The sequence below is a fragment of the Euprymna scolopes genome, chromosome 45 (genome assembly GCF_053919585.1).
Source record: "Euprymna scolopes isolate OS-2025 chromosome 45, ASM5391958v1, whole genome shotgun sequence".
Classification (NCBI taxonomy): domain Eukaryota; kingdom Metazoa; phylum Mollusca; class Cephalopoda; order Sepiida; family Sepiolidae; genus Euprymna; species Euprymna scolopes.
In genome coordinates, this window is record NC_136526.1 from 50,538,557 (window position 1) to 50,556,823 (window position 18,267).

At 41.4% G+C, this 18,267-nt stretch overlaps 1 long non-coding RNA gene across 2 annotated transcripts in view; it reads right to left on the reverse strand.

Moving 5' to 3' along the window:
- Positions 1-5,709, reverse strand: part of LOC145269596 (uncharacterized) — a 47,552-nt gene extending 41,843 nt beyond the window's left edge. The window contains exons 1-2 of one of the 2 annotated variants that reach the window (XR_013865123.1): positions 5,537-5,709; positions 981-1,188 (exon numbers count right to left, since the gene is read on the reverse strand). This is a non-coding gene — a long non-coding RNA (uncharacterized LOC145269596). The remainder of the gene's footprint in view (positions 1-980; positions 1,189-5,536) is intronic. The other variant, XR_013865122.1, reaches the window with a different exon arrangement.
- Between the last annotated feature and the right edge of the window lie 12,558 nt (positions 5,710-18,267).

The window sequence follows — 18,267 nt, forward strand, 5'->3', positions numbered from 1 at the left end:
GTTTTTTTATTCAATTGTAAGGTTGAAGTATAGAATACGTACAAAACACCCTCCCCTCCCCACGTTAAGAATGGCTTTTTAAATAATAACATTATTATTTCAGCACGGATCAATAAGTGCATGAGTACCTTAATCATAAACAATACATAAATAGAAATAATTATCAGACTTTTTAAAGTTTAAGTTTAAGCAAAATAGTTTTTTAATTTTTAATTAAAAATTGAATCACGTGATTATTATTAAATTACGTGAGTAGTTATAAACGATACAAATTAATATTAAACACGCGTAATCTCTTGCAATTTATTATTTCTCTATTTCAAATTTAAATTTATGAATTATAAAACGTTCGGTACTTATGTATTTTTGTTACCGTGCTAAAAAAAGGTGCTTAAGATATCGTTAAATGTTCTGTTTAAAATTTAAAAAATGCTGTTTAAAATAAAGAAGTAAAAAATGAGAGAAAGATATAGTGAAAAAAAAGATCGTGAAACGTATAAAAATAAATAAGTAAAAAGTTGGGCTTCTTTAAGTCGTTTTCAGAAACAACTTCTGGAATACCATATTATTGACATAGTAACGTACCGGTGATTAGGGAAATTAGTTCCTTTTATGTGATAAAGGGTTCGAGATTATTTTTCCACCTAAACTACAGTCTTGCCAATTAATATATACTGTAAATATAGAAAATGTCCTTAACATTTATTAACATGTTAGATATCATTTTGTGATGCTTTAGTATCGCAATTTAAAGGCTATTTAACTGAATCATACTGCCTGCTAACCGTTTTTATTTTTATTTTTTTGTATGTATGTATTTTGGTCCATTAGAGGTTATGTTTAGAGAATGTAATAATCAAACGAGGTAATTGCAATGTTTGCAAAAACAAAAGCAAACAAAAAAAAAGAAGATATTAAAAAAAGCGATTGGAACAATTGAAGTGAATTCTATATGGCCGTTAAAAATAAGTTAAACTTACTTGACTTGAGGAGGTTGGAGATCGGAGGAGGGTCGGATTCGTTTTTGACGTTTGACTCTTGCTTATATCTATTGCTGCTGTTCCTGATGGAAGTGATTGCATATGTATGGCTGTTACTAGCTACTTAAAGGACTGCTTTCATTAGGGCAGGGTGCTTAGATAGGTGTATCAGAAATTTGGAGGAATTTTAGACACCCCTAACAGAAAACTGCAAATAAAATATAAAAAAACCCATAATTTCTCTTTTTAAAGTGCGTTGTTTATTTTTTGTATGGAATATAATTCCAAAATAAACTATTAAAGTTATTTAAAAAATAATAGAAATATTATTTTTTATTTTTTAAAGACAGTGTCTACAAAATGTTTAAAAAATGCCAGCATGCCTTCATGCAGCCATTTTTTTACGTAATAAAATCAATAGAATTTTACGAGTTAAATATTTCTCAATTTTTAAACTTTAAAAATCTATCAAAATTTTTCTATTGGTTCAATTTTTTACGATATTTTCAGGGTCAATGTGAAATTTTATGCTCTTTCCAATCAACCAAATATAATATTTTAGACAAACGTTTTTGTTCAAATTCCCCCCCCCATTTTTAAATGCCTATTAAAATTTTAATAATTAATTTATGTACCAAAGTTTTATATATCACAAATTGAAGATAAAGAAAATATTCTAATTTAAAACAAAAAAATAATAATAGTTTTTGGAAATTTACCCGTAAAGTCCAAAGTGTTAAATCTTCTTTTTTTAAAAACTATGTTGATTTTTTTTTTAATGAAAGCTCATGTTATGCTTACATCGTCAAGTAAATACCAGACGCTGACGGCAAATATTTCTATTTCATTGAATGTTTTCTTTTTTTAGATATTTAAAAAAAAAAAAATTTAGTCGATAAAAAAGTATTGAATGATATCAATCAAAAACTCGTGTATTTCATTAAAAGAATAAAAAAAAATCGATGAAGCGGATTTTTTGTTCTAGGGGAAACAACTTATAAGTGAATGTGCATTTCCTTTTTAACTACGGAGGATGAAAAATACTAATTTTGGTTAACACACACAATAAAAAAGAGGCATTATTTATGTCCCTTGAACGAATCCGTATTTCATACATTTAATTTTAGCAGCAGCAGCTCTTTACAACTTCGCGCAAAACACGTTGCGAAAATACGATTTTCTACAACCCTCGCTTTAAAAAATCCTTTTTTTTTTTAAATACATGGAATTTAAAATATAAATATGGATAAATTCTTCACAATGAAGGATAGAACTACCCATTTAATAGTATATATTTTTTAAGTAAGTTATTTTTTGGCATTTATATATATACATATATTTATAAGCAAGTCAAAATATGTTGATTTTCTTTATATATTTTTTTTAAAAGAAAACCGCTTTAAAAAAACAAATATTGCATAATTTGCTATTAAACCTGTTATTATTATTTTTTTTAATTTGGTCTTTACTCCTTTAATTGAAAAAAAATTAGGGTTTGAATTACATGTTTCAAGTAGTTATAAGCTTTGAAAAATAGTAAGTTGAATTATTAAAGTTCTGATCATCATTTTTAATGGCCACTTTCTGGGTAAAATCCATTGAAAGTGGTCGGTGGTTCTATGAGAAAATAAAGTTGTGTACGCATTATAAATGTTTCTTTTCTGTGTCTTATGTTATATATTAGTACATTAGGGGTCATTTCGAGTTAAAAGTTTATTTACTGCACTCATCTGGACTGGAGAAAATCATGATTTAAATGTGTATGTGTCGTCTAAATAACTAACGATAATTCTCTGATATGGCCGACCAGATCAAAAAGTCAAATCGAGCGTACCGCGTACCGGAAAACGAAATGAGACTAAAAAAAAACGGGCAAAAAAAAAACCAAAAAAAAACAAAACACGGCCCCCAAAAAAATTATCCACCAAGAAAATAAAACATAACAAATTAATCTGAAAAGCGCGAGGTTCAAGCCCCCCCCCCCCAAAAAAAAGAAAAAAAAAGGCCAATTATCAATTTGATCTCATTTCGTTTTCCGGTACGCTCGATCTGACTTTTTGATCACCCGTCTGGTCGGCCATATCAGAGAATTATCGTTAGTTATTTAGACGAGGCATACACATTTAAATCATGATTTTCTCCAGTCCAGATGAGTGCAGTAAATAAACTTTTAACTCGAAATGACCCCTAATGTACTAACGTATAATGTAAGACACAGAAAAGAAACATTTATAATGCGTACACAGCTTTATTTTCTCATAGAACCACTGACCGCTTTCAATAGATTTTACCACTTTCTGATACACCTAGTGCTTAGATGACGTATACTTTAAGTGAACGTTACTTTGTAACCGATAACAAAAGTACAGACGCACTGGTTTGTTTCAAAGCCTCGTGTTCCTTGAACCCTTCATCAGCGATGGGGGTCGCGATCTTGCAAAATTTCGAAACCGTTGTCCCCGGCCCAATTCTGATCCATCTACTTTGGGTGTCGGAGAATTTTCGACAGTTCTCCATTTATATGCAGTCATGGAACGTTGACTCATTTTAAGGGTTTGTATTACTGTACACATAGATTCGAAAAAGTTGTCAAAAAACAAATATATAACAAATAAATGTTATCAAAGGCAAGATAAGTTACTTTTCTACCAAACTGGATATAATTTTCGTAATTTTATTCAATGTAACATATTTATTCAGCTCGAAAAACATATAGTAGGCACCGCCAAAAATGGCCGCAAAATCAAGTTGTTTTTTAAAACTAAATTGCATTTATTAAAATCCATTATTTCTGAGTAACTTTTTATTTTCCAGAAAGATAAAATCCTGAATTTTATCATATAGAAAACAGAATAATGTAAAACTTTTTCTACTATTTTTAATTCAATTTTAAATGTTTAATTTTCCCAAAAAGTTAACAATTGATATTTTTTGTCTTGCACAAAAAACGTACTTTAATATTTAAAAAAAAAGGGGTTTTGAAATAATTTATTTATTCATTTATTGTCTAACTAAGATTTAGGATGATTTTCTAAGAGAATATGCAAAAATATTATAATATAAGTACCTGAATTTCAAATAATTCCACTTATTCATATAGGTAACCAGATATTTCGCGTCGCCGTAGAGTTCAGATCGACTCTGTTTACGTTTTCTTTTGATGAGACGAAAACTATGGAAGACCAAACAGGCCAAAAAAACTTATTTTTCAGTGACGAAAATTTCAATGTATTATTAAGCTGAGGCTGGCCAGTACCAGATGGGTGACCATTTGTATGAGTTTGGTTTTTAATGTGTATGTGTGTGGGGGCCAGGTTCCCCAAAATGGGGGGAGGGGGCAATTTAAAGCAGAATAAAAAAAAATTATTTCAGCGCGTTTGGTCCACCGTAGTCGAAAGGCGGCAAACGTTTTCAAACAAGATCGAAAAAAATGATGCTATTTTTAACACAAAAGGCACAATATTTATCGAATTTTTTTTTGTATCGATTATTCAAAGCATGCTCTGTTTAATAATGGTCATGCATTATTTGGCTCGCTAAAAAAAAATTGTTAATTTATTTATCAAAAATTTTAAAATGTCTTTTTTCGTATAAATATTAAAAAACATTTTTTTTTTGTTTTGCTTAACTTAAATTAATTATTTTACTTAACATATTCACCGAATTTCACACTTCAAAACTCAAAAGCGGGATAATTAAACACAATCGAAGTTCTGATATTCAGACGTCAAAATAAGGTATGCAAACAATTTTTTTTTTTTTTAATCTATAATTCTGTCCCTTACAACAACACAATATGTTTTGTTCAGTTTCAGATGATTATTTTAAGCATATTTGTTCCCACTTCAAAACAAGGGGGGGTTTTGTAAGCAAAAAAAAAAAATATATATATAAATATCGTTTATGAAAAATAAGTACACTGTTATAAAGTTCATTCTTCTCCTAATAATCGCTGAAAATTTCGTATTGATCGGATAGTTACCTGATTTTTGGTAGATTTTTAAAAAGACCGTCCGTCAAAAAGTACTGACCTGCCCCCCCCCCCAGTTTTGGCGGTGCCTACATATAGTGTTTACCGATGTATTGGAAAATTCAAGATGGCGCCTCCGCCTCACTCCCTCTTTAACACGGTAAGTATGGGAAAAGGTGTTATAAATAAAAAAAACTATACAAAATACTATTAAAAACCCGCCGAATATATGTCAACCTAGGTCACGGTAATATATATTGAGCGAGGTTTTAACAGTATTTTATCTGGGTTTTTATTTATAACACCTTTTCCCAAACTTACCGTGTTAAAGAGAGAATAAGACGCCATCTTGAATTTTCCAATACATCGGTAAACACTGTATGGTTTTCGAGCTGAATAAACATGTTACATTGAATAAAAACACGAAAAATATATCCAGTTTGGTAGAAAAGTAACTTATCTTGCTTTTGATAACATTTATTTGTTATATATTTGTTTTTGACAACTTTTTCGAATCTATGTGTACAGTAATACAAACCCCATTTTTATATTAAAACAAAAGCAGTTAAATTCAACTAATACTTACTTTTTGTTTGGCAATGAACAATTCTAAGACGAGTTAATTATAACAAGATGAGTTAATTAAAACGAGATGACTTTGGTGGGTGAAAGTCAACATTTTAAGATGGCGACCGGAAAAGGAAGTTCGCAGAAAATTAAAATATTTGTTTTCCTTTATTGTGATTTAAAATTTGGTTTTTATTTTTGTTGCATTTTGTGTTAAATTACAAAAAAAAAAAAAAAATGTTGTTAAAAATATCATTGATTGCTTGCTCGATTTTAAGGGATTAACTTACTCGAGGCATTTATTGTTGACAACGACATGTCACATAGAAAATAGACGATATAAGTCAATTACGTTACACATATTTTTTAAATGTGTATTTGCAGACGTATTTGCGCAGAAATAATAAATATAAAATGTAAGATATATTGAATGTTTTTCAACCAAATTAAAATGTAAGATATATTAATTTTTGGCTACAGAAATAATGAATATTAAACGTATCTCACAGAAATAATGAATATTAAGTGGAAAATATATTGAATGATTTTCTCAGAAATAATACAGTTTAAATATATTCAATGTTTTCTCAGAAATAATGAATATAAAATGTAAAATATACTGAATATTTTTCACAGAAATAATGGTGCTTTACGTGTATCAGAATTTTGGGGGAATTTTTGACACCCCTAACAGAAAACTGCGAATAAAATATTAAAAAAAAAAACTCGTATTTTCTCTTTTTAATGAGGTTTGTTCATTTTCTTTATGGAATATACTTCCAAAATAAACTATTAAAGCTGTTTAAAAAATAATAGAAATATTATGTTTTATTTAAAAAAAACAAAAAAACAGGGTTTGAAAGTGCCGGCGCGCCTTCATTCAGCCATTTCTTTTAGGTAATAAAATCAATTGAATTTTACGAGTTAAATATTTTTCAATTTTTAAACTTTAAAAATCTATCAAAATTTTTCTCTTGGTTCAATTTTTTACGATATTTTCAGGGTCAATGTGAAATTTTATGATCTTTCCCATAAACGGTTTATGGGAAAGATCATAAAATTTCACATTGACCCTGAAAATATCGTAAAAAATTGAAACCAAATATAATATTTTAGACAAACGTTTTTTTTTTTTAATTCACCCCCTCCCATATTAAAATGTCTATTAAAATTTAAATTATTTACTCACCAAAATTTTATATATGACAAATTGAAGATAAAAGATCAATAAATAAAATATTCTAATTAAAAAAAAAGAAAAAAGAAAGTTTTTCGGAAATTTACCTGTAAAGTCCAAAGTGTAAAACCTTTTTTTTTTTTTAACCATGTTGATTTTTTTTTTTGAAGTGTAAGCTTATGCTTAGATTGTCAAGTAAATATCATACGCTTACGACAATGTTTTCTGTTTCATTCAATGTTTTCTTTTTTAGATATTTAAATAGAAAAAAAATTACTCGATAAAGAAGTATTAAAATATAATAATCAAAAACTCATGTATTTCATTAAGAGAATTAAAAACAAAAAATCGGTAGAGTGTTTTTTTTTTTTTTTGTTTAATGGCAAAAACTTATAAGTGAATGTGTTCATTTTTTACATACGGAGGCCCAAAATACTAATTTTGGTTTACGTAATAGAAAGAGACATTAATTATTGCCCTTAGGAGCCACCGGAAGATAAACGTGAAGAACATCAGATATTTTCTCCCTTTATTTGAACAGTGAAAAGAATCTGAGTTCGCGTTTTTTTTTGTACTCCGTGTTTAAAAAAGTATTTTATTTAAAAAGAACATTGAATATAAGTATAAATATGGATAAATTCTTAACAATGAACAATGGAAGTACTCATTGAATAGTATTTTTTATAAGTAAGTGATTTTTTTGGAATTTATATATATTTTTATAATCGAAGTAAGTAAAATTTCGTTGATTTTCTTTAAATCTTTTTTAAAGAAAACCGATTTAAAAAAACAAATATTGCATAATTTGCCATGAAACTTGTAATTTTTTTAATTTTTGGTCTTTGCTCTTTTAATAAAAAAAAATTAGGGTTTTAATTACATTTTTCAAGAAGTTATAAGCGTCGAAACACAGTAAGTCTAAATATTCCAGTGTTTACCACGAATATTTAATGGCGAATTCTGGCACTGCTAATGGTGCTTATGCACTTCTATTACTGTACTATCTTATAAATAGTATTTGAAAGTTAAGTTCATGTTTTACAACATATTTTTATTACATTATTAGGTGAAAGTACAGAATAATTACAAAGCATCCCCCTCCCCATTTTAAGAATGGCTTTTTAATTAATAGCATTATTATTTCAGCACGGTTACATGAGTGCATAAATAATGAATATTAAATGTAAGATATATTGAATATTTTTCACATGTATAGGGGGGCTACCCGGCAAAACTACAGATTATACACCGCAATTGCAAGCAGCAGAGGTACTAGATAGCCTTATAAAAAACGACAAATGGCAAAAATATATTACGACCGTCATACCGAGCTACTACCAAATCTCGCCTTTTTGGTCAAGATCAAAGTGTAAAAAATTCCGTATGGGTTACACGTACTTGGCCTAAGGTCGTCGTAGACCGAAGGGGGAGTCCAAGTTCTTCTCCGAATGCCGAACCGCTCTTAGAGCTTTGCCGGGGACCAATGTCCTCGATCAGCCAAGGAAGAAACTGTATCGGGATTTAGTGGAGGGGACCGCGAAGGATCCACTTTGTAGGCGGATGGGATGGTCGATGGAGGTTGTCCGTTCTCAATGGCGTTGGGCGCCGGGACGGGAGATTCTGAATAACTCGGAATTCTCCCTGACTTGGCGACTGGTCCGAAATGCGCTGCCCCTCTTCGACGTACTTTTCCGGTATAAAGAACATACCAGCCGCTTCTGTCCGTGCTGTGACGAACGCGAGCCCGAAACAATCGAGCACACGTTTTTTAGTTGCAGCCGGATACAGCCCCTATTAAGGTACGTCGAGGGGGTAACAGCTCGCATCGATGCCGAGTGTCTGCTCGATCTCGACGTAGGAACTTTTGTGTACAACATGGAGCCGCCGTTCCCCAGGGAGGAAAGTTTGGTTTTCCTGGCGATCCTAGCAGTAGCGCGCATGACCATTTGGATCGCGCGCCTCAAGTTGGTCCACGAAGGGACATCTGTTCCTGATCGGGATCTGATCGTTTACTTTAAACATTTGCTTAAAGTAAAGATCAGATGCGATTGGAAGAGGTTGCCTAGAGTGGAATTTGACAAGAGGTGGGTGCACAGCACTAGTTTGTGCATCCGTCGAGGAGCCAAGTTTCAATACGTGTTCCCTCCTTAGGCATGGCATGGGCGGTGCTGGGTCCTACGGAACCCATCCCGCCTAGGTTAGCATTATAAGTTCAGTAAAGTAACTCTTGACTGGTGGTACAAATGAGATCCTGCTCCTGATTTTATTTTTTGGTATTAGAGAACCTCTGAGTCTGCCCAACCCCCCTGCTCCTCATCTTTATTTTCTGATGCTCCCGGTCATCCCCCTACTCAGAGGTCACCTTCCTACCCCCTCCATCCGTTGCTTTATTTTCTCCCACCTCCATTAAGGCGACTTCCCCAAACCCCATTAGGGATGCTCTGCTTGTTTTCGGTTCCCCGGAAAACAGTGGGGGATCTAGCCACATAGAATAGTACAGGGGGGTCTTACTAACAACACATTAGTAGTTTTTTCCTTTTTTTTTTTTTTTTTTTTTGAAATGAACATTTTCATTAGTTTTTTCCCACTCCACGAACATTTTATGCCAATTAATTCAAAAACTCTTTCTAATGAAATCGAACTTTATTTTCTCACACATACACACACACAAAAAAAAAAAAAAAAAAAAAAAAAAAATGCACACACAACATACAGAAATGAATATACAAATTGTACATAGTTAAATTTTACATTGAACGCTGGGGTTATTAGTTAGATTAGGATCCACAGAGTGATTGAGGTATTTTGGTAAATGTTGCCAGTCAAGAGTAAGACTTCAAAGTCTCATCTGTTACATAGTCAAAAAGACCCTGTACCCTCCCCCTCCCAACTTCTTGTAGGGCCTTGTGCCTAATTTTGTTGAATTGAATTTTTTGTACGTTTTTTATGTTCAATTTTTTCTTTCTCAATAAAATATATAAACAAGATCAAAGTGTAGTATCTGTTCCCTCAGTTACTAAACTTGACCCACCACCGGGCTTTCGGGCTAGGTTAAGGTGTTTTTTCTTACTAACTTTTGTTAGCAAGGACCGACCCCCTCCTTTGGGGAGTCAGGACCTAGAGGACCGACTCCACATTTGTGGGAGCTTGGACCCGGAAACCGATCCCCTCTTTTGGGAGACTGGAATCTCGGGACCAACACCACTATCGCTGGTAGTTGAGACCTTCTTTTTTCATTTGTTGTTTTTGCATGTTGTTTTTTCTTCGTTTCGGTCTCACTTCTCGAGACTGGGATGGTCTAATTTCTCAACACTTAATTGCCTGAGCAGCACTCTGACCTGCCAGGCCCAAACTTTGTCTATCTTCGCTGCTCTCCCAGTGGATCGAGCAGACAGGGTTCTCTTTCTCGCTTCCGTTGGGGTAAGTTAGTGGGTAGGGTGACGTGGGGTAGGGCGGGTGCTTCGTTTCTGCTCCCCTCTGTGGGCAGGGATGCCTATCCCCTCTCTCTCTTAATTGCGACGCGGCACTCTGACCCGCTAGCACCCACTGCGTCTTTCTTCTCTGCTCTCCCCCCTCGCGGGGGGATCTGAGCTGCTAACCCGACATCCCCGTGAGGGGAAGTCAAAAACTCTAATTTCTTCAAAGTCCGCTCCTCCCCCTCCTCCCCCTCCATTCCCCTGGGTTTTCTTTTCCCCCACTACACTTTGGTCCGCGCCAGCGGCCAGTGCAACCGCCACGATGCCAGGCAGGAGGGGTACGTCACCCCAAATGCGCAGCATCTCAACTGCGAATGACTCCCTATGTGAGGGAGCTGATGCATCTCCCGGCGAGACGACGCTAGGAAACAAGGTAGGGCCCCGGCGCGCGGCGACCTTGGAAGAAAGCGGGAGGGTAGGGCCGCAGCCCGCGGCGACCCCCCGAAAAGCACCTGCAACCGCTCCCCACGAGGGCAACCCAGCGGAAAAAGCTGCCGTTAAGTCACTAGCTGGGGAAAGTGCAGAACCCAGCCAACCAGCTGCACCCCAGGACGGCAGAACCAAGGGAGGAAGACCGGGGAACCCATCCCCCGCTCCCCCTAAGGGCGACTCCCCAACAGAAAAGGAGGAAAACAGCACCGCGGACCAAACCGAGGCGCTGGATGAAGATGTAATAGCCTCCATCTGCTCACTATTCGGCGGGGAAGACAGTGATTGGCCCCCCAACACTCCCCAAGAGGACCAAATACGGAAAAGGGGTGACTCTCCGGCCAGTGGTAACAAAAGCAAGCTGGAAGGAGAGACACCCTTGACAGTACCCACCAAGGCTCCAGCTGGGAACACGGCACCAGAAGGGGAGACACCTCCATCCCCCAAGGGGACAGCCACCCAGCAAAGAAAGAAAATAAGAAAGGGGAGCGGCCCGGAGAGCAAACCAAGCCAGGACGAAACAACGCCAAAGACACAATGGCCTACTTTGCCTGGTAACGGCCCAGTTCCGAAGCCAAAAATGCCCATAACAGGAGAGAGCCCCACAACACCAGCTACGCCCCCCAACCCGAGTCCAGCTGACACCCACCAGGATGGAGGACCGGCATGGGGCCCCAAAGAGCAGCAAGGGAAGTTGACGCCCGAAGACTACAGAGCACTCTTCGACTCCACTTACAAGGAGTATACCCAGGGGAACAACATCCAACCCCTCCCGGGTCAAGTGGAAGTTCTGGAGAAAAGAGTGCTCTCGCTGATAACTTCAGACACCAAGACAAGGGGTCTGACGGGCGTCAACAAGGACACCATGATGAACGTGTTGCTGGAACAGAACATTCCCGCCAACTACATCTGTAGAAGGAGTTACGCACAGTGGGATGTTCTGCTCCCCACCTCCGAAGACGCAGTCAGGCTGTCCAGGACCTGCCATCAGAGCAGGAACATAAAGCTCCAACCCATCTATATGAACAAGAGGAGAGCAAATGTTTCTGCTCTAAACGTCCCCTGCTATATGGAGGCCAAACAACTGGGGGCTATCCTAAGCCAGTATGGGGACGTAGAGGAAGTCACCCCGGTCCGCGGATTAAGAAACATCATGACCGGGGACTACAAAGTACAGATGGTCCTGGACAAGGCTGGATTCTACGCCATCCCAGCCACACTCAAGTTCGGAGAGTGGACACTCTCCCTTATAGTGGAAGGGAGGAGGCCCCATTGCTGGCTGTGCACACAACAAGGGCATATGGCGAAGGACTGTCCAAAGAGGAATGGAGGGAAGAAGCCCACAAAAGCGGCGGGAACAAGCGTGACAACAAATCAAGCCGCTGCTCCCGCGCCGGCCGCAAATCCTCCAGAGGCACCGACAGGCTGGGTGACGGTCGTAAAGAAAGGCAAGATCAACAAACAGCCATCCTTGCAGACAGTCACCCAAGACCAAGAACAACCGAAGAGCGAGACGGAGAAAATGGACACACAGACACCCTCCTCCTCAAACAAGAGGAAACTACCAGAATCTGAGGAGGAGGCCGTGTCAGAGGCAGAGGAAGAGACAACAACAGTCTCTATGGCCCTGAGCGCAACAGAGATCAGGAGGGCCAGGAGGAGGAAAAGCCGCAAGACACGCGCAAACCCTCCTACCCCCACTGAGACTGAGAAGGACTCCCTCGCAACAACAACACAGGATGAGCCCCCTGTGATCCCAACACCCCAGCAACCCGAACAACCTTCCCCCTCTCCTATAAAGGCCCCAAGAAACTCTTCCCGCCCCTCATCCCGTGACAGGAGCCAAAAAGAAGAAAACGAGCAGGCTACCCCCTCCCCAAGCGCTCAGCCTCCCCATCAACCAAAAGAGATCCCCTCCCCCACTCCCAAAGTCCGCACTGAACGGACCAAAAAGCTCCCCTTCCTGCCAGGAAGCAGGATTTGTGAAACAGACCCTCTCCAACCGGCTCCGGACCTTAAAGGACAACAGAAGGTCCGGTACAATAAACTTAAAAACTTTGAAAAAGTCGGTGGAGACCTAGTAACAGACCCCACTAAATTCAAGGACGCTCCCTTGTTGACCACTTTCGTTAGGGTCAACAAGGACGCTAGGACTGGAGGAATGTGGGCAATGATTAGGGCAGCGAAGAATGCGATCCCAGGCCAGCAGCTGGTGGATAGGGACCATCCTTCACTGACCAACATTTTCTTTAAATGTGAGGGTAGAATCCCCATGTATGTACACCCATCGCTATACAGGGCACTCAAACTAACCTTCCCCCTGGACGTGGGGGGCGTGGCCAAGGATGGATCACCTTCATCGGATTTACTAACCGGCAGCCTTGGCCAGGCCTGCCATGTCCTCACTGCCCAGGATTTCAGACCCGTCTGTGACAGTGCTTGAGGTAAGTGATCATGTCTTTGAACTTGGCTACATTGAATGTGAGGGGCATCAGGTGTCGAAGCAAGGCCTCGCGCGTTGTGAGAGACTTGGTGTCCCTCAAGGTAGATATCGCCGCTATCCAGGAGACCCACTTTGTTTGTGACGGGGATTGTCAGGTGCTGGTAAACGATTACGATGTCTACTCAGCATATGGCAATACCTATAGTCGTGGAATCTCCTTGCTAGTGAGTCGCACCCTGTCAGCGTCGGTGAATGTTGTTCACGCAGGCGAGGACGGGCGGGCGCTTGTTGTTGATGTTGCTGTTAATTGTAGTGTTTTTCGGATTGTTGCTGTTTATGCTCCCAATGCTGCTGTAGAGAGGGCAACCTTTTTTCGACGGTTGGAGGGCTTCTTAGTGGATCCGGAACGGTTAGTTTTAATGGGGGATTGGAATGCAATCCTTGATCCCAAAATAGATAAGGTCGGGGGGACTAGCGGGTCGGCGTGGTGTGACAGCAGTCTGTCTGACCTGATGGCCTCGTGCGATCTCGTCGACAGATTTCGTCTGGATCATCCGGGGCGGGAGATGTGGACGTGGCATCCTGTAGTGCCTTCCCATCCAAGCACTTACTTGGATCGGATGTTAGTTAGAAGAGGCGATGTGGACTTCCTATCTTGCCCCACGTTCCACTTGCTAGGACACTCGGACCATAAACTTGTTATGGCCCGTTTGAGCTTAAGTGCTAGGCCTAAACTGGCCGGATACTGGAAGTTCAACAGCACCTTGTTGGAGCTGGAGGACTACCGGTTGAAGGTCACTGAGCTAATTCAGCGGGCTTTAGTGGGGGCGGTTACAGGGAGTAAGTGGTGGGTTAGTCTCAAGGCCAAAATTAGGCGCTTCTCTGTCCAGTATAGCCAACGCCTCGCGATAGATAAGGCTAAGGCAAAGAAGCGTTTAGAGGATAAGCTGACCCGGGCGGTGGAGGGGGGGGACCCCCTAGAGTTAGCACTAGCTAAACAAGATCTCAACCGCTTGGCTAGCGAGCGGTATGAAGGTCAAGTAGTTAGGGCTAGGTTAAAGAAAGTTTCTAACGAGGCTGTGAATGTTGACGCTGTTGAGCGTAAGGCTGCTTTAAGGCGCGGTTCGGATGGGTACATTCGTAAAGTACATAACCTGGAAGGACACCCCTTAGTATCGACTCGGGAGATCTGCGAGGGGTTTCGGGAGCATCTATCGGTGCGCTTCACCCAACTACCCGGACTCAGTTTGGCAGCTATTTGGCTGACTCGCCCCGCCTCACGGCGGCTCGGGCGGCTAGCTGTGATGGTCTTATTACTGAACATGAGGTCATTACTGCGTTGAAGCAGGTCGGCTATAACAAATCCCCGGGGCTTGATGGTCTACCCTACGAGTTTTACTTGAGGCTGTCGCCCATGTTGGTACCTATTCTGAAGGATATGTTCAACCATTGGTTTGCCCAGGGTTCCATCCCTGGACAGGTGACCAAAGGTGTGATCACATTGCTGAGGAAAGGTCAACGGCATGGTGGGAGGGAAAACTTTGATGATTTTAGGCCCTTGACTCTGCTAAACACAGAGTTAAAGATTTTGGCAAAGATTCTTGCGAATCGCTTGCAGGTTGTCATCACTGACTTGATCGAACCGGACCAGACTTATGCTGTGAAGGGGAGATCGATTCAAGACAATTTGCACTTGATACGCTCGATCATAGAGGGGACAGAAGACGACGCCGAAGCCGCGCTGATCAGTTTGGATCAGTCCAAGGCATTCGATAGGGTCGACCATCGGTTCCTAGGATCTGTGCTAGAGGCCGCCGGATTTAATCCGGACTTCCGCAAGTGGATCTTTGTTCTGTATGACAGGCCGACGGTAGCGGTGCAGATCAACGGTAAGCTGTCGGAGTCATTCGCTGTCTCTCGGTCGGTGCGACAGGGTTGTCCGCTGTCGCCTCTGTTGTATGTCCTGGCGTTGGAACCCCTCCTTCGCAAGTTAAGGGACGAGGCGGCTACACCAGTCCTGCGCGGAATAGCTCTCCCTGGAGGCACACGAGCCAGGGTTTCCGCGTTCGCCGATGACGTCACCGTGTTCGTGTCTTGCCTCACGGACGTTCAAGCGGTGGTCGAGGCGCTCGCTCGATACGAAGAAGTAACAGGGGCCATCTTCAACCGTAGCAAGTCTGTTGGCCTGCGGTTGGGGGCCTGGACCGGGGTAAACTCGCTTCCAGGTATTTTCAGCTGGACCGATGGACCGGTCCGCATTCTCGGTGTCTGGTTTGGACCGGGACTTCAGCTGGAAAAGAATTGGTCGGAAGTACAGTCTAAGGTCAAATCGTCAGTAAAGACTTGGATTGGAAGGAAATTGTCCTTGAAGGGTCGGGCGGAGGCGTGTGCTACATACGTCTTTCCGCTCATCCTTTACCGTTTGTCTGTACTTCCTCTCCCTGCAGAACGACTAACCCGCTTACAAGGGCGCCTCGATTCACTTTTGTGGAACGAGGGTAAGCATTATGTCTGCAGAGAGGTCTGTGTTCAAAATCCGAGCGAGGGAGGCCTGGGTCAGCCCAGTCTCTTGTGTCATAGAAACGCCGAGAGATTGGCTTTCCTGGGTCGTTCGCTTGAAGGAGACGCTCCTTGGGTCCCTGTGGTTGAGAACTCGTTTCCCAACCTCAAACCCAACCCTTCGGTAGAAGGTCGTCGTAGACCGAAGGGGGAGTCCAAGTTCTTCTCCGAATGCCGAACCGCTCTTAGAGCTTTGCCGGGGACCAATGTCCTCGATCAGCCAAGGAAGAAACTGTATCGGGATTTAGTGGAGGGGACCGCGAAGGATCCACTTTGTAGGCGGATGGGATGGTCGATGGAGGTTGTCCGTTCTCAATGGCGTTGGGCGCCGGGACGGGAGATTCTGAATAACTCGGAATTCTCCCTGACTTGGCGACTGGTCCGAAATGCGCTGCCCCTCTTCGACGTACTTTTCCGGTATAAAGAACATACCAGCCGCTTCTGTCCGTGCTGTGACGAACGCGAGCCCGAAACAATCGAGCACGCATTTTTTAGTTGCAGCCGGATACAGCCCCTATTAAGGTACGTCGAGGGGGTAACAGCTCGCATCGATGCCGAGTGTCTGCTCGATCTCGACGTAGGAACTTTTGTGTACAACATGGAGCCGCCGTTCCCCAGGGAGGAAAGTTTGGTTTTCCTGGCGATCCTAGCAGTAGCGCGCATGACCATTTGGATCGCGCGCCTCAAGTTGGTCCACGAAGGGACATCTGTTCCTGATCGGGATCTGATCGTTTACTTTAAACATTTGCTTAAAGTAAAGATCAGATGCGATTGGAAGGGGTTGCCTAGAGTGGAATTTGACAAGAGGTGGGTGCACAGCACTAGTTTGTGCATCCGTCGAGGAGCCAAGTTTCAATACGTGTTCCCTCCTTAGGCATGGCATGGGCGGTGCTGGGTCCTACGGAACCCATCCCGCCTAGGTTAGCATTATAAGTTCAGTAAAGTAACTCTTGACTGGTGGTACAAATGAGATCCTGTTCCTGATTTTATTTTTTGGTATTAGAGAACCTCTGAGTCTGCCCAACCCCCCCTGCTCCTCATCTTTATTTTCTGATGCCCCCGATCATCCCCCTACTCAGAGGTCACCTTCCTACCCCCTCCATCCGTTGCTTTATTTTCTCCCACCTCCATTAAGGCGACTTCCCCAAACCCCATTAGGGATGCTCTGCTTGTTTTCGGTTCCCCGGAAAACAGTGGGGGATCTAGCCACATAGAATAGTACAGGGGGGGTCTTACTAACAACACATTAGTAGATTTTCCTTATTTTTGAAATGAACATTTTCATTAGTTTTTTCCCACTCCACGAACATTTTATGCCAATTAATTCAAGAACTCTTTCTAATGAAATCGAACTTTATTTTCTCACACATACACACACACAAAAAAAAAAAAAAAAAAAAAAAAAAAAAAATGCACACACAACATACAGAAATGAATATACAAATTGTACATAGTTAAATTTTACATTGAACGCTGGGGTTATTAGTTAGATTAGGATCCACAGAGTGATTGAGGTATTTTGGTAAATGTTGCCAGTCAAGAGTAAGACTTCAAAGTCTCATCTGTTACATAGTCAAAAAGACCCTGTACCCTCCCCCTCCCAATTTCTTGTAGGGCCTTGTGCCTAATTTTGTTGAATTGAATTTTTTGTACGTTTTTTATGTTCAATTTTTTCTTTCTCAATAAAATATATAAACAAGATCAAAGTGTAGTATCTGTTCCCTCAGTTACTAAACTTGACCCACCACCGGGCTTTCGGGCTAGGTTAAGGTGTTTTTTCTTACTAACTTTTGTTAGCAAGGACCGACCCCCTCCTTTGGGGAGTCAGGACCTAGAGGACCGACTCCACATTTGTGGGAGCTTGGACCCGGAAACCGATCCCCTCTTTTGGGAGACTGGAATCTCGGGACCAACACCACTATCGCTGGTAGTTGAGACCTTCTTTTTTCATTTGTTGTTTTTGCATGTTGTTTTTTCTTCGTTTCGGTCTCACTTCTCGAGACTGGGATGGTCTAATTTCTCAACACTTAATTGCCTGAGCAGCACTCTGACCTGCCAGGCCCAAACTTTGTCTATCTTCGCTGCTCTCCCAGTGGATCGAGCAGACAGGGTTCTCTTTCTCGCTTCCGTTGGGGTAAGTTAGTGGGTAGGGTGACGTGGGGTAGGGCGGGTGCTTCGTTTCTGCTCCCCTCTGTGGGCAGGGATGCCTATCCCCTCTCTCTCTTAATTGCGACGCGGCACTCTGACCCGCTAGCACCCACTGCGTCTTTCTTCTCTGCTCTCCCCCCTCGCGGGGGGATCTGAGCTGCTAACCCGACATCCCCGTGAGGGGAAGTCAAAAACTCTAATTTCTTCAAAGTCCGCTCCTCCCCCTCCTCCCCCTCCATTCCCCTGGGTTTTCTTTTCCCCCACTACACTTTGGTCCGCGCCAGCGGCCAGTGCAACCGCCACGATGCCAGGCAGGAGGGGTACGTCACCCCAAATGCGCAGCATCTCAACTGCTAACGACTCCCTATGTGAGGGAGCTGATGCATCTCCCGGCGAGACGGCGCCAGGAAACAAGGTAGGGCCCCGGCGCGCGGCGACCTTGGAAGAAAGCGGGAGGGTAGGGCCGCAGCCCGCGGCGACCCCCCAAAAAGCACCTGCAACCGCTCCCCACGAGGGCA